The sequence below is a fragment of the Scyliorhinus torazame genome, chromosome 18 (assembly GCF_047496885.1).
Source record: "Scyliorhinus torazame isolate Kashiwa2021f chromosome 18, sScyTor2.1, whole genome shotgun sequence".
Taxonomy (NCBI): domain Eukaryota; kingdom Metazoa; phylum Chordata; class Chondrichthyes; order Carcharhiniformes; family Scyliorhinidae; genus Scyliorhinus; species Scyliorhinus torazame.
Window position 1 is genome coordinate 30,229,414 of NC_092724.1, and position 12,192 is coordinate 30,241,605.

The following is a 12,192-nucleotide window of genomic DNA, read 5'->3' on the forward strand; positions in this document are numbered from 1 at the left end:
CTGAAAGGGGCAACACAGGTGGAGAAGGTAGTCAAGAAGGCATACGGCATGCTTGCCTTCATTGGCTGGGGCATTGAGTATAAGAATTGGCAAGTCATGTTGCAGCTGTATAGAACCTTAGTTAGGCCACACTTGGAGTATGGTGTTCAATTCTGGTCGCCACACTACCAGAAGGATGTGGAGGCTTTAGAGAGGGTGCAGAAGAGATTTACCAGAATGTTGCCTGGTATGGAGGGCATTAGCTATGAGGAGCGGTTGAATAAACTCGGTTTGTTCTCCCTGAAACGAAGGAGGTTGAGGGGCGACCTGATAGAGGTCTACAAAATTATGAGGGGCATCGACAGAGTGGATAGTCAGAGGCTTTTCCCCGGGGTAGAGGGGTCAATTACTAGGGGGCATAGGTTTAAGGTGAGAGGGGCAAGGTTTAGAGTAGATGTACGAGGCAATTTTTTTTACACAGAGTGTAGTGGGTGCCTGGAACACGCTACCGAGGAGGTGGTGGAAGCAGGGACGATGGTGACATTTAAGGGGCATCTTGACAAATACATGAATAGGATGGGAATAGAGGGATACGGACCCAGGAAGTGTAGAAGATTGTAGTTTAGTCGGGCAGCATGGTTGGCACGGGCTTGGAGGGCCGAAGGGCCTGTTCCTGTGCTGTACATTTCTTTGTTCTTGTTCTTTGTACCTCTCACATGCTAAGCGAGCGCTCTACCATTTGAGCTAATTCCCCCAATCTTGCTTAATGTGAAAACATAAATACAGATTCGTGCCCTCACCCCTATTGCTAAACTGTGACCTGCACCTAGCCAACTCAACATGGGTCTACTTTTCTGGCTTTATGGACCCTCACGCTATGTCTAGGTGGTTCCCAAGACGGTACGTCAGGAGTGGAGGTGGCCTGCTGTGATTTCCACCATGTGACCTGGGTCCCCTTTTGGCGGCCATCGTCTGGGGTGACTGGGCCTGGATGGGCCCGGCCGCTGCTCGAGTGTCCCAGGTGGTGCCGCTCTATACTGCCCACTGTCCATTTGATGCCCCAGGGGCTGGGGTGGGGGTGTCCAATGTGCTCCGAGCATGCTGAGCCTGGTTGAGACGGCAGCGGGCCTCCAGGACTGGCAGCGCTTGGTGGCGCTGTCAGTCCTGGAGGCCCGCTGCTGTCTCAACCAGGGTCAGCATGCTCGTGGCCATGGATCACAGGGAGTGGGTCACCTCTGCTTGGGACTGCGCCACATCACGCTCCGACTGTGCCACCACTATCTGGGAGTGTGCCACATCAACCAGTGGCTGCGCCATTTCTATCTGGGACTGGACCACCTCCCTCTGGGTCTGTGCCACATCAGCCAGCTCCTGGGAAATGCCGCCGACGCTATCAGCCATGGCCCATTATGTCTGGCACAGGAGCGCCGCTGCAATGTCTAGGTGGCCCTGGCACATGGCTGCCCCTGTCCTGAGCCTTGGCCGCTACCTGCACAGAGTGCCCCAGACCTTGGACATGCCAATCCATGGCCGAAACCCTCACCCCCATGGCCTCCACGTGGACGGCGCCCGTGCGGTGTTGGCCTGTGTGGCACATGTGGTCAGACCACCTCCTGCTCCTGCAGGCGGTTGGACTCCTCCAACTGCACCTGCAGATGCTGGCTGCTCGCCGACAACCCCTCATCTAGTCCCTGGCTCTGTGACACCATTTCCACAATCAATGGGACTGTCCGTTCCAGAAGCCTGAAACCCGTCTGGACGGCAGCTAGTCCCTGGGGTCGGCCCACCCTCCGACCGTCCGCTCCCTCAGGAGTTCCTACCTCCACCTGCTGTACAGGAGCATAATGCCCCAGGAGCCTCTTCACTAAAGTGCCCAACTGAGGTAAGTGTCTCTGAGATGGTGGAGGGTATTAGAAACAAAAAACAATACAGCACAGGAACAGGCCCTTCGGCCCTCCAGACCTGCCCTGATCATGGTACCTGCCTAAACTAAAGCCGTCTTCACTTAGAGAGTCCATATCCTTCCATTCCCACCCTATTTATATATTTGTCTATATGTCCCTTAAATGCCGCTATCGTACCTGCTCCCACCACCTCCCCAGGCAGCACGTTGCATATATTTACCATCCTCTGTGTAAAAAATTTGCCTCTCACATTTATTCTAAACTTTTCCCCATGCACTTTAAACCTAAGCCCCCTAGTACTTGACTCTCCTACCCTAGGAAAGAGCATCTAACTGTCCACTCTGTCCATGCCACTCATAATCTTGTAGACCCCTATCAGATCACCTCTCAACCTCCGTCATTCCAGTGAGAACAGACCGAGTTTATCTAACCTCTCCTCATAGCTAATGCCCTCCATACCAGGCAACATCCTGGTGAACCGCTTCTGTACCCCCTCCAAAGCATCCACATCCTTCTGGTAGTGTGGCGGCTACTGTGACAGCAAATCTGTGTCGTCCTTGGACTCGAGCTCCGAGGTGTCCTGAGTTTCGGGTTGATGGCTCCCGTCCGTGTCGGTGACGTGCTCGTCGCAGCGCCTGGGGTCCTGGCTGTTGCTAGGGTCGTGGGTGGGGGACACCAGAGCGACCGCCCCATCACCAACAGCTCCTGCAACACAGAAAACAAGAAGCAAAATTAGACCACGGGGGGGTGGGGGGTGGGGGGTGGGGGGGGGGGGGGGTGCGCCGGGAGGGAGAGAGGGAGAGTGGCGGTGGGTGTGAAGGTGGTGTTGGAGGTGGGTGGGGCAGACACACATGTCAAGGGGAACCGCAACTCAGTGGGGTCTCACTTCCTCGCCCGATTCCAGCCTCCACCCCGGCCAACTACCCTTTCCTCGGGCCCGCCGACCACGTCCAGGGCCCTCTGCTCTGCTGCCGTGAGGGGCCGCAGGTCCAGCGGTCCCCTTCCCGTCTTCTCCAACTCCCAGTGCTTATGGGCTGCCTTCCCCTGTTGGGGGGGTGGGGGGAGTGGGGGGGAGGGGGACAGAAAACGCACAGTGTTAGACAGTCTGACGCATGCAGCCCAGGGGGTGGGTAGCTGGTGGTTTCAGTGGCCAGGGCACCCGGCCATGGCGGCTGGTATGGCTGCCGACATTTGGTGCAATGTGGGGGTCGGCTGCCCTCCGGGTGGGGGAGGGGTAGGGTTACTGTTGTGCGGGACGGGGTTTGGTGCCAGGGGCACAATGCTGCTTACTCACCCTGAGCAGGTAGTGCAGTTTCTTGTGGCACTGTTGGCCAGTCCGGACCGTGTTGCTCACGGTGTTGACAACCTCTGCCACCTGCCTCCTTCCTGGGCCAGGGTACAGGGTCGCCTGCCTCTCCTCCATGGAATCTAGCAAGGTCTCAAGCTCAGTGTCCGTGAAACAGGGTGCCGCTCTCCTCGCTGACATCTTGTTGGCTGGGATGGAGTGCGTGGGGAGTGAAGTGTGTATCTGCGGCTGCAGCTTGTCGGCCTCCTGAGAGTCAATCGCAAATCTGGCAAATCCCGCACCGTTTCTCATTGGAATCGATTGTGTTCTACATGGCACCAGTGCTAGCCCCTTAATGGTCATTGAATCGATCCAGGTGCGGCGCAGTGTTTGCTGTCGTAGAAGGCCACGAATCCTGTCCGCCATCAACACTTAGTCTCAAGGACGGAGAATTGCGCCGCGTAACTTTTATTTTTCTTTTAGAAAACGTGGGGGAACAGAGTTACAGGACCGCAAATTAGTTTTGCCAACAGGAAAAAACATTTATTAACCATGAAAAGTTGGATAAAGATACAATACTCCTTTACTCTGCCCCATCCCCTTAGCTTTACAAATATACACAGATTTTAAGGTTTACATGGATTACAAGGTATATCTTAAGCTACAATGGTCTCAGTACCACAAAGTCTCTTTGAACACACAAGCTGGCTGTGGAAAAGTATACACTCCACTCTGAACCCAAGTGAGTGCCTGTGAATTTCTCCTCAGAATCCCCCCAGATGATCTTTATATTGTGAGCCTCCTTTCTCGCCGAACTCCAGCTTCCATATCAGTGACCTTAAATTCCTCTTTCAAAAAGAGACACTTTCGAGTCTTTTTTCAAACAGTGTTTTCTCTGGGCTGTATCCGGTTATTTGGGAAGTCTGCCTCTTTGCAGCTCCCTTGGCCTGCCCAGCTTATCTTTTCCTGGCTGAGGTGAAAGATGTTCATTCCCCGGTGTTCTACTCCAACTGCAAACAAATTCAGCTAAAACCAAATTCAAAAAGCCTTTCTACCTTAAAAGGGCCCCCAGTTATGAAGCAACGATCACATGCTTTTGCAAACTTACTTACTTTTCACGCCATAACTCTCTTTAAGCACAATGAAGCACAGTTGGAACTGAACCAACCCCCACACATACAAACACCTTTGTCCAGCATGAATCTAACTATAGGTTTCCCCTTCCTTACCCAGAATCATTAAATTAAATGCTTAAACCCATACCTTATTTCTAATGTTTACCAATACAAATCAAAGAATCATAGAATTTACAGTGCAGAAGAAGGCCATTCGGCCCATCGAGTCTGCACCGGCCCTTGGAAAGAGCATCCTAGTTAAGCCCACACTTCCACCTGTAACCCACTAACCCCTCCTAATCTTTTTGGACGCTAAGGGCAATTTTGCATGGCCAATCAACCATACCTGTGCATCTTTGGACTGTGGGAGGAAACCGGAGCACCCGGAGGAAACCCACACAGACACAGGGAGAACGTGCAGACTCTGCACAGACAGTGACCCAAGCTGGGAATCGAACCTGGGATCCTGGAGCTGTGGAGCCACACTGTGATACAATGCCGCCCATGCCCCTGGCACTCTTCTTTCTCTCTTTTCTTTTTCTTCTTCCTGTGGTTTCCTCTGGGAGCTCCGGTTTCCTGCCACAGTCCAAAGATGCGCAGGTTAGGTGGATTGGCCATGATAAATTGCCCTTCGTGTCCAAAATTGCCCTTAGTGTTGGGTGGGGTTACTGGGTTATGGGGATAGGGTGGCGGTGTGGACCTTGGGTAGGGTGCTCTTTCCAAGAGCCGGTGCAGACTCGATGGGCCGAATGGCCTCCTTCTGTGCTGTAAATTCTATGATAATCTATGATTAATCTGGGACAAAGGTTCGGCACAACATTGTTCTATGTTCTATGTTAATGTGCAGGACGCCTCCTTTTGAATAGGATGGAAATGGAAACATTTTCCTCATCCCTTTTTAAATTAATTTCTTCTGGTTGCAATAAAGTTAGGCATGGCAGTGAAGCTTCCTTCCAAGACTTTCTCTGGGGGGAGCTTTTGAGACGTCTGACTCTCTCCGGACGAGGGATGGTGGTTCACTAAAAATGATGGGGAATGACCTACCACTTCCTACTTGCCATTGCTGTGGCCACCGCAGTCATGTTCTGGACCTCCTGTGGGGCAGCAAGACCGCCCACCTGAGTCAGGCCCTTTTATTAATCCAATCAGGGTCCTATGTCATTTTAAGAAGGCAGCACGTGTAGCACAGGCTCCGCCTCATATTCGTTGACAGTCAACCAAAGTGAAGCCCAAGATAGGTTTTAATGTCTGTCTGTGGGGCCGGGAGAAGCAGGAAAACTAGAACAGAGCCAGTAAAATGCCCTTTTCTGGCATGCCAGGAGGATGAAGGCCTTGTTGATGTCGCAGTTCTATTATGTCCTTTTCCACCATGATTTGATTTTATCCAAGGCTACATGCATGTACATGAGCAAGCTGGGACAAGTTGTACCCAGGGGTAGCAGACTCCCAAGTTATTTTTACCTGTCTTTTTACAGGTTTGGACCAGGAGAAATAGATGTTCTCCTCTAAGCCCCACAAGGAGATCTTAGGCTTCTCCTGACCTGAATTTCCTCCCCCAAGAGGAATGTCCAGTGCACCACCGCTCACCAATTCTTTAAACTTCCTTCTGCTGAATACCATTCAGCACTCAGCGGTTTCCTATCATGCTCCACTGCCTGCATCAGATCACTCTACTGACAAAAGGTCATAAAGCTGAACAGTTTCATCTTTTCCTCTCTCTCTCCACAGATGCTGCCTGACCTGCTGAGTATATCCAGCATATTCTGGTTTCATACCATGTCAGGACAGCACGGTGGCACAGTAGTTGGCACTGCTGCCTCACAGCGCCAGGAACCCGGGTTCAAATCTGGCCGTGAGTGACCGTCTGCGTGGAGCTTGCACCTTCTCTCAGTGTCTGTGTGGATTTTCTCCGGGTGCTGCAGTTTCCTCCCACCGTCCAAAGATGTGCAGGTTAGGTGGATTGACCATGCTAAATTGTCCCTTAAGTGTCCAAAGATGATTAGGTGGGGTTATGGGGTGATGGGGATAGGGCCTAGGTAGGGTGCTCTTTCAGAGGATCGGTGCCGACTCGATGGACCGAATGGCCGCATGCTGCACTACAGGAATTCTATGGTCAGGGAAGCCAGGGTTGAGTCTGATCAAATCGATTGAAATCATGCCCAGCTATTAAATTAACCTGAGCCTCACATCAGTGAACCAGGATGAGTCTAACTCTTGTCCGACTAGCCCCATTGGCCCTCAGTTAAAATAAAGCCTTTTCACAACAGTTACACAGAACATAAAATATACAGTGCAGAAAGAGGCCATTCGGCCCATCAAGTCTGCACCAACCCACTTAAGCCCTCACTTCCACCCTATCCCCGTAAGCCAGTAACCCCTCCTAACCTTTTTTGGTCATTAAGGGCAATTTATCATGGCCAATCCACCTCCCACGTCTTTGGACTGTGGGAGGAAACCGGATCACCCGGAGGAAACGCATGCAGACACGGGGAGAACGTGCAGACTCCGCACAGACAGTGACCCAGCGGGGAATTGAACCTGGGACCCTGGCGCTGTGAAGCCACAGTGCTAACCACTGTGCTACCGTGCTGCCCTTTACCTTTACATGCTTACCTTTACATCTTCAATCACATAAGATTTTTTTTCATGAGATTTCACTTCAATTTCTTTCTGAATAATAATTTACCATGAAATTGAATAGCAAAGAATTCACTAGTTAAAAACTACTATAGATTTTTTTAAACCAGTTAATAACGGCTGGTAATTATATAATTGCAAAATCATTCTCGCCATTATTTTCGCTGAAAGTAAAGGCTGTGACAAGTGTGATAAAGACACCACTTAGTGTATTAATAGATATGTCGCTTATAATAACACCAAGCAGCTTCCATTGTAGCAAAAGAGTTAAAATCTATTGGTAACACCAAGCATTTAAAAAACAAATTTACAGATTTTTCTAATGTGATTAGCGTGGCTATTTCTGGTACTGTAAACGTTTTTGATAATGCTGTTCTTGCAAAGTGTAATCACTATATTTTTAGCCATTTACCCAGTGATGAATAGATGCACTCTCTCAGAATCCTAAATAACTGACTGCAAAATACGTTTCTATCACTACCTTTGCTAATGAGCCTTAATTGCACCTAAAGAATGGTCTTAAGTTAGTTGCCATCTTATTTCCGAGTGCACTTTTAAATCTTTTATAGGCAATAAATCGTCACATTATTCACATAAGCTTACTATTCACAGAATCAAACAGACAAAAATGTTTACAGTTACTTTTCAGGGGTCACATGGTCAGGGATTTTCCCAGATATCAGCAAAGGTAAACGTCGGACCAGAAAAGCAACGTTGAGGCCGCCAATGGCAACAGCGGCTTTCTCTACCATGTTGTCCGGGATTTAGGAAAAAAACCTTCAAGTGACATTTCCCACAAAGTATCGCTGACGAGGAAACCTTGGATTTTCCCACCCTGCCAGTAACTTAGAAACTTGAGGATCTGGGGCACTATTTTTAATGCCTGCCCCAGCGAACTGCAGGCAAACCCTATATGCGCCCCTTGGCACCCTCCTTCGCACCCCGCCAACACGACCCGGGCACCCCCTGATATTATCGGGCCAGTGCCCGGGACTGAGCCTCCCTTGGACTCACTTGAGCTCCCTTGAGTTCGCCAGGTGCATGTCTTCGGAGACCAGTCATGCTTCATGCCATTCTGCCAGCACACCAGTGTGGATGAATTTTTTGATGGCGGGGGTGGGGGGGCAATGATTCCGGCGCATTGGACTGATGATGATATGTAAATGTATTCAAATGAGGTTCCCGGCATGAAACATTGGGAAACGCACCCCGTCAATGTCAGGGGAAAGAGACAATCGCATCATGCATACACGCCAACTTAAAACAGAAATGGCTTTGCACATCTCGCGATATTTTCTGCTCCGCTCGCTGATCTCAGCCGACGCAGACAGAAGTGGAAAATCCCAGCCATGATGATTTAAAACCATACATATTAATCATTGCATAATTAATCCCGTCATTTTGCATCTTTTCAATTCTGGTATTTGGTTGAGATAGAAGTAGGGCAGCAAGGTAGCACAGTGGTTAGCACGGTTGCTTCACAGCGCCAGGGTCCCAGGTTCGATTCCCTGCTGGGTCACTGTCTGTGCGGAGTCTGCACGTTCTCCCTGTGTCTGAGTGGGTTTCCTCCGGGTGCTCCGGTTTCCTCCCATAAGTCCCGAAAGACGTGCTGTTAGGTAATTTGGACATTCTGAATTCTCCCGCTGTGTACCTGAATAGGTGCTGGAGTGTGGCGACTAAGTAACTTCATTGAAATGTAAGCCTACTTGTGACAATAAAGATTATTATTACAACAATGTAGAACAGCATGAAAGAAGACTAAAGAACATGCATAGTCAATAACAATGAATAAAATAGCTCCTCAGTCCCTTTAAATTAAGAACATTCAAACAAATCCACTGAGCAGAGTTCACTCTGTTTTCTGCCCTTCATCTGATGTGCCTTCAATGAAATGTTATTTTCATAAAGCAAAGCCATTGTTATGGTTACCTCCAGTTTTCAGTTTAATTAATTCGGAACTCCCATGATTATCATTACCATAGGGGTTTACATATGAATTGATCTTAATTATAGTACGTTATTGTTCCAATATTCTGCTGCCACATAATAATGTAGATATTAAAAAAGAAGCTAAATGGTTTATTTAAACATATACTTTGTCAGAATGCTAGAAAATTCAACAATTTTGTTTTGATTAAATGGTTATAATTTTAATATAAATGCTGAAAAATGTCCATTAAGTACTCTCACTATCAGTGCTTATTTCAAAAATCAAGGAGAAATTAGACAAATTATAGTAATTTATAGGTGTGGTAGTGCAACCCCTTTAAGGGGGGGGCGGGCTTTGTGGTCCATGTGATTAGCTCGGAACCAATCGCATGGGAGCGTGTGAACCTCGACCAGTGGAGAGAAAGCACCGGCCCCTGGGAGTAGGGGTCTGGGTAGTGTGGATCCCACAGTTGGGGAGTTAAGGCCTATCCAGCATTTCTCTGTGCCTTTGCCCGCTGTTACTAAACCCCTTTTGTTGCTATCGGAAGTTTCCAGTGTATTGTCTCGAGCCACCATGTTGGCGACAAAGGAAACGGTTCGATTGTTAGTCTTCAGCAATTCGGGGTTTGAGGGGAGAAGCTAGAAGCCTCCAAAGACGGATGAGAATTGGGAAACATTGACGGTAGCACCCAAAAAGTGAGTAAAATGCCGATGGTCGTTAAGTTTGAACAATTCGACCAGGGGGCCAAAGACTGGAATCCAGACATAGAACGGTTCCGCTATTTCTTCACAGCAAATGAAATAGCCAGAGAAGACAAACCGAGGTTATACTTTTGACAGTTTGTGGGCCTGAAACCTGCAGCCCAATAAGAAATATTTCATCCCCGGAGGCTCCTGTCTCAAACATCTTTGGCCAGTTAATCACATTGGTCGAGGAACATCTTAGTATCAGGCCCTCGATCATCCTGCAGCGGTATAAATTCAACACTGCTATTAGGGACCCAGAGGAGTTCACCTCTGCCTTCATTTTCAGACTCAGCTAAATGGCCAAGCATTGTGAGTTCAGTGCAGCGTGCTCGAGGATATGCTGCGAGACCGTCTAGTTTGCGAAATTAACACCTCAGCTTCCAGAAAAAAGTCCTGGTTAAAACTAAAATCATGTCAGACAAAGTGATTGAAATAGCTCAGGTGATGGAGTTCACTGAAAAAGGACCTCCAAAGTGTGTCAGAATGGGGAGTGAATCAGTTGTGGGGCAGTATGGCCATGAGGCAGGGGGCGAGATCAACAGACATACTAGAGAATCAGACATGGTCTTCAGGACCAGATCGAAGTCAGGGGACAGGGAGAAGAATGGGTCATCAGCCCAAACCAGAGCTGGATTGCTTTCGATGTGAGGTGAGATCACCCCCATTGAAAGCTTTGCCTGTTTTCGTTGTAGCCGAAGAGACCATATCCAGGCTTGTTGCCTAGTGAGGCAAAGCACGCCAATGCAAAAATAACAGCAGCAGCTGCAATCCACAACACCACTGAACCAGGTAGAGAAGAGCTCTGAAGAGGAGCATGAAATGTATCGCCAAATAAGACAGCCCAATTGAAATAATTCTGCAAGTTAATGGAAGACCTTTGGAAATGGAGGTCGATATCGAGGCATCGAATACGGTTGTAGGGAAGCAGGCATTTGATTACATTCGAGAAGGGGCACAGAGCCTGAATTTGGGTGGCATATGGCCAAGCTGTCAACCTATACGGGTGAAACCCTAAAAATTCTGGGACCACCAGTACGCTAGTCGCTTGCAAGGAACAAGAGGCCCAGCTGCCTTTGATTATCATAGAGGGGCACAGACCAAGGCTGATGGGAAGGGACTGGCTGTCGCAAATTCAACTGAATTGGCTGGAAACCTTTAAAACCTCCAGCAGCATTTTTCAAGGCGGCCTGCAAAGATCCAAGGTCATGTTCCACAGAGAGTTAGGCCGGATCAAGGGGGTGAAGACCAAAAATCTACGTCGATCCAAACTCAACATCTATGTTTTTTAGGGCCAGACCAGACCTTTACGCCTGCATCATAAGGTTGAAGCTGAGCTAAAGCGATTAGAAGAATTGGTAATAATTAAACCAGTGCAATTTTCCAAGTGGGCAGCCCCCCACAGACCCTGGCTGAAGCCAGACCGATCAATAAGAATATATCGGGACTATAAACTCACTATCAACCAGGCCACCAAGTCGCTAAGCATCTGATCCGCTGAATCGAGGACCTCTGCGCCAAGTCCTCACCTACTCCAAGCTGGACCTCAGACACATGTACTTGCAGTTAGAATTAGACGGAAAATCGCAAAGGTTCGCCACAATCAATGCACATAAGGGCATATTTCAATACACAGGGCTGTTTTCAGCATTTCCTCAACCTGCACCATTTTCCAGCGTACCATGGAAAACCTCCTTCAGGTAATCCCAAAAACGATGGTCTACCGAGACCATGTTTTAGTCACTGGAATCACACACAAAGAGCACATGTCAAGTGTGGAAGACGTATTAAAGTAGTTTAGACATGCGAGAGTCCAGCGTAAACATGAAAAATGTACCTTCCAAACCACAGAAGTCACGTACTTGGGGTGCGGAGTGGATGCCACAGGTCCACTCCAAATCGAAGAAAAAGTCAAATCCATACAAGAGTTCCCAGTGCCTGGGAATGTAGCCGAAATGAAATCCATCCCGGGAATGGTGAACCATTATGGCAGTTCATTCCAAACCTGGCTACGACATTGGCACCACTCTACCAGTTGTTAAGGAAACAACAACATTGGCAATGTAAGGAGCAGCAAAAGGAAGCTTTCTGCTTGGTAAAGCAAGCTCTGCAATCTTCAAATCTTTTAGTTCATATCAATTTGGGGAATCCAATTGTTCTCACATGTGACCCGGTGCCATACGGGAAAGGGGCCATTCTTTCCCATAAGATGGAGGACAGATCAGAATGCCCAATAGTCTTGGCCTCAAGGAGCCTCTCAGAAGCAGAGCAAAATTACCCCACCCAAATCAAAAAGGAGGGGCTAGTCATCATCTCTTGCGTAAAGAAGTTCCACCAAAATGTTTACGGATGGTAATTCATCATAATTACCGACCATAAACCGTTATTGGGTCTTTTGGGAGAGGACAAGCCAATACACGCATTGCCTCCGCTAGGGTGCAACCTTGGGCCTTGCTGCAAACGGCCTACAATTATACCTTCCAACACAGGCCCGGCACCAAATCTCTAATGTAGAAGCATTGAGTCGGCTGCCCTTGCCGAAGCATGTGGCGCCACCGTCAGTACCCAAAAGATCATTAGACACCTTTGCCAGTATCTT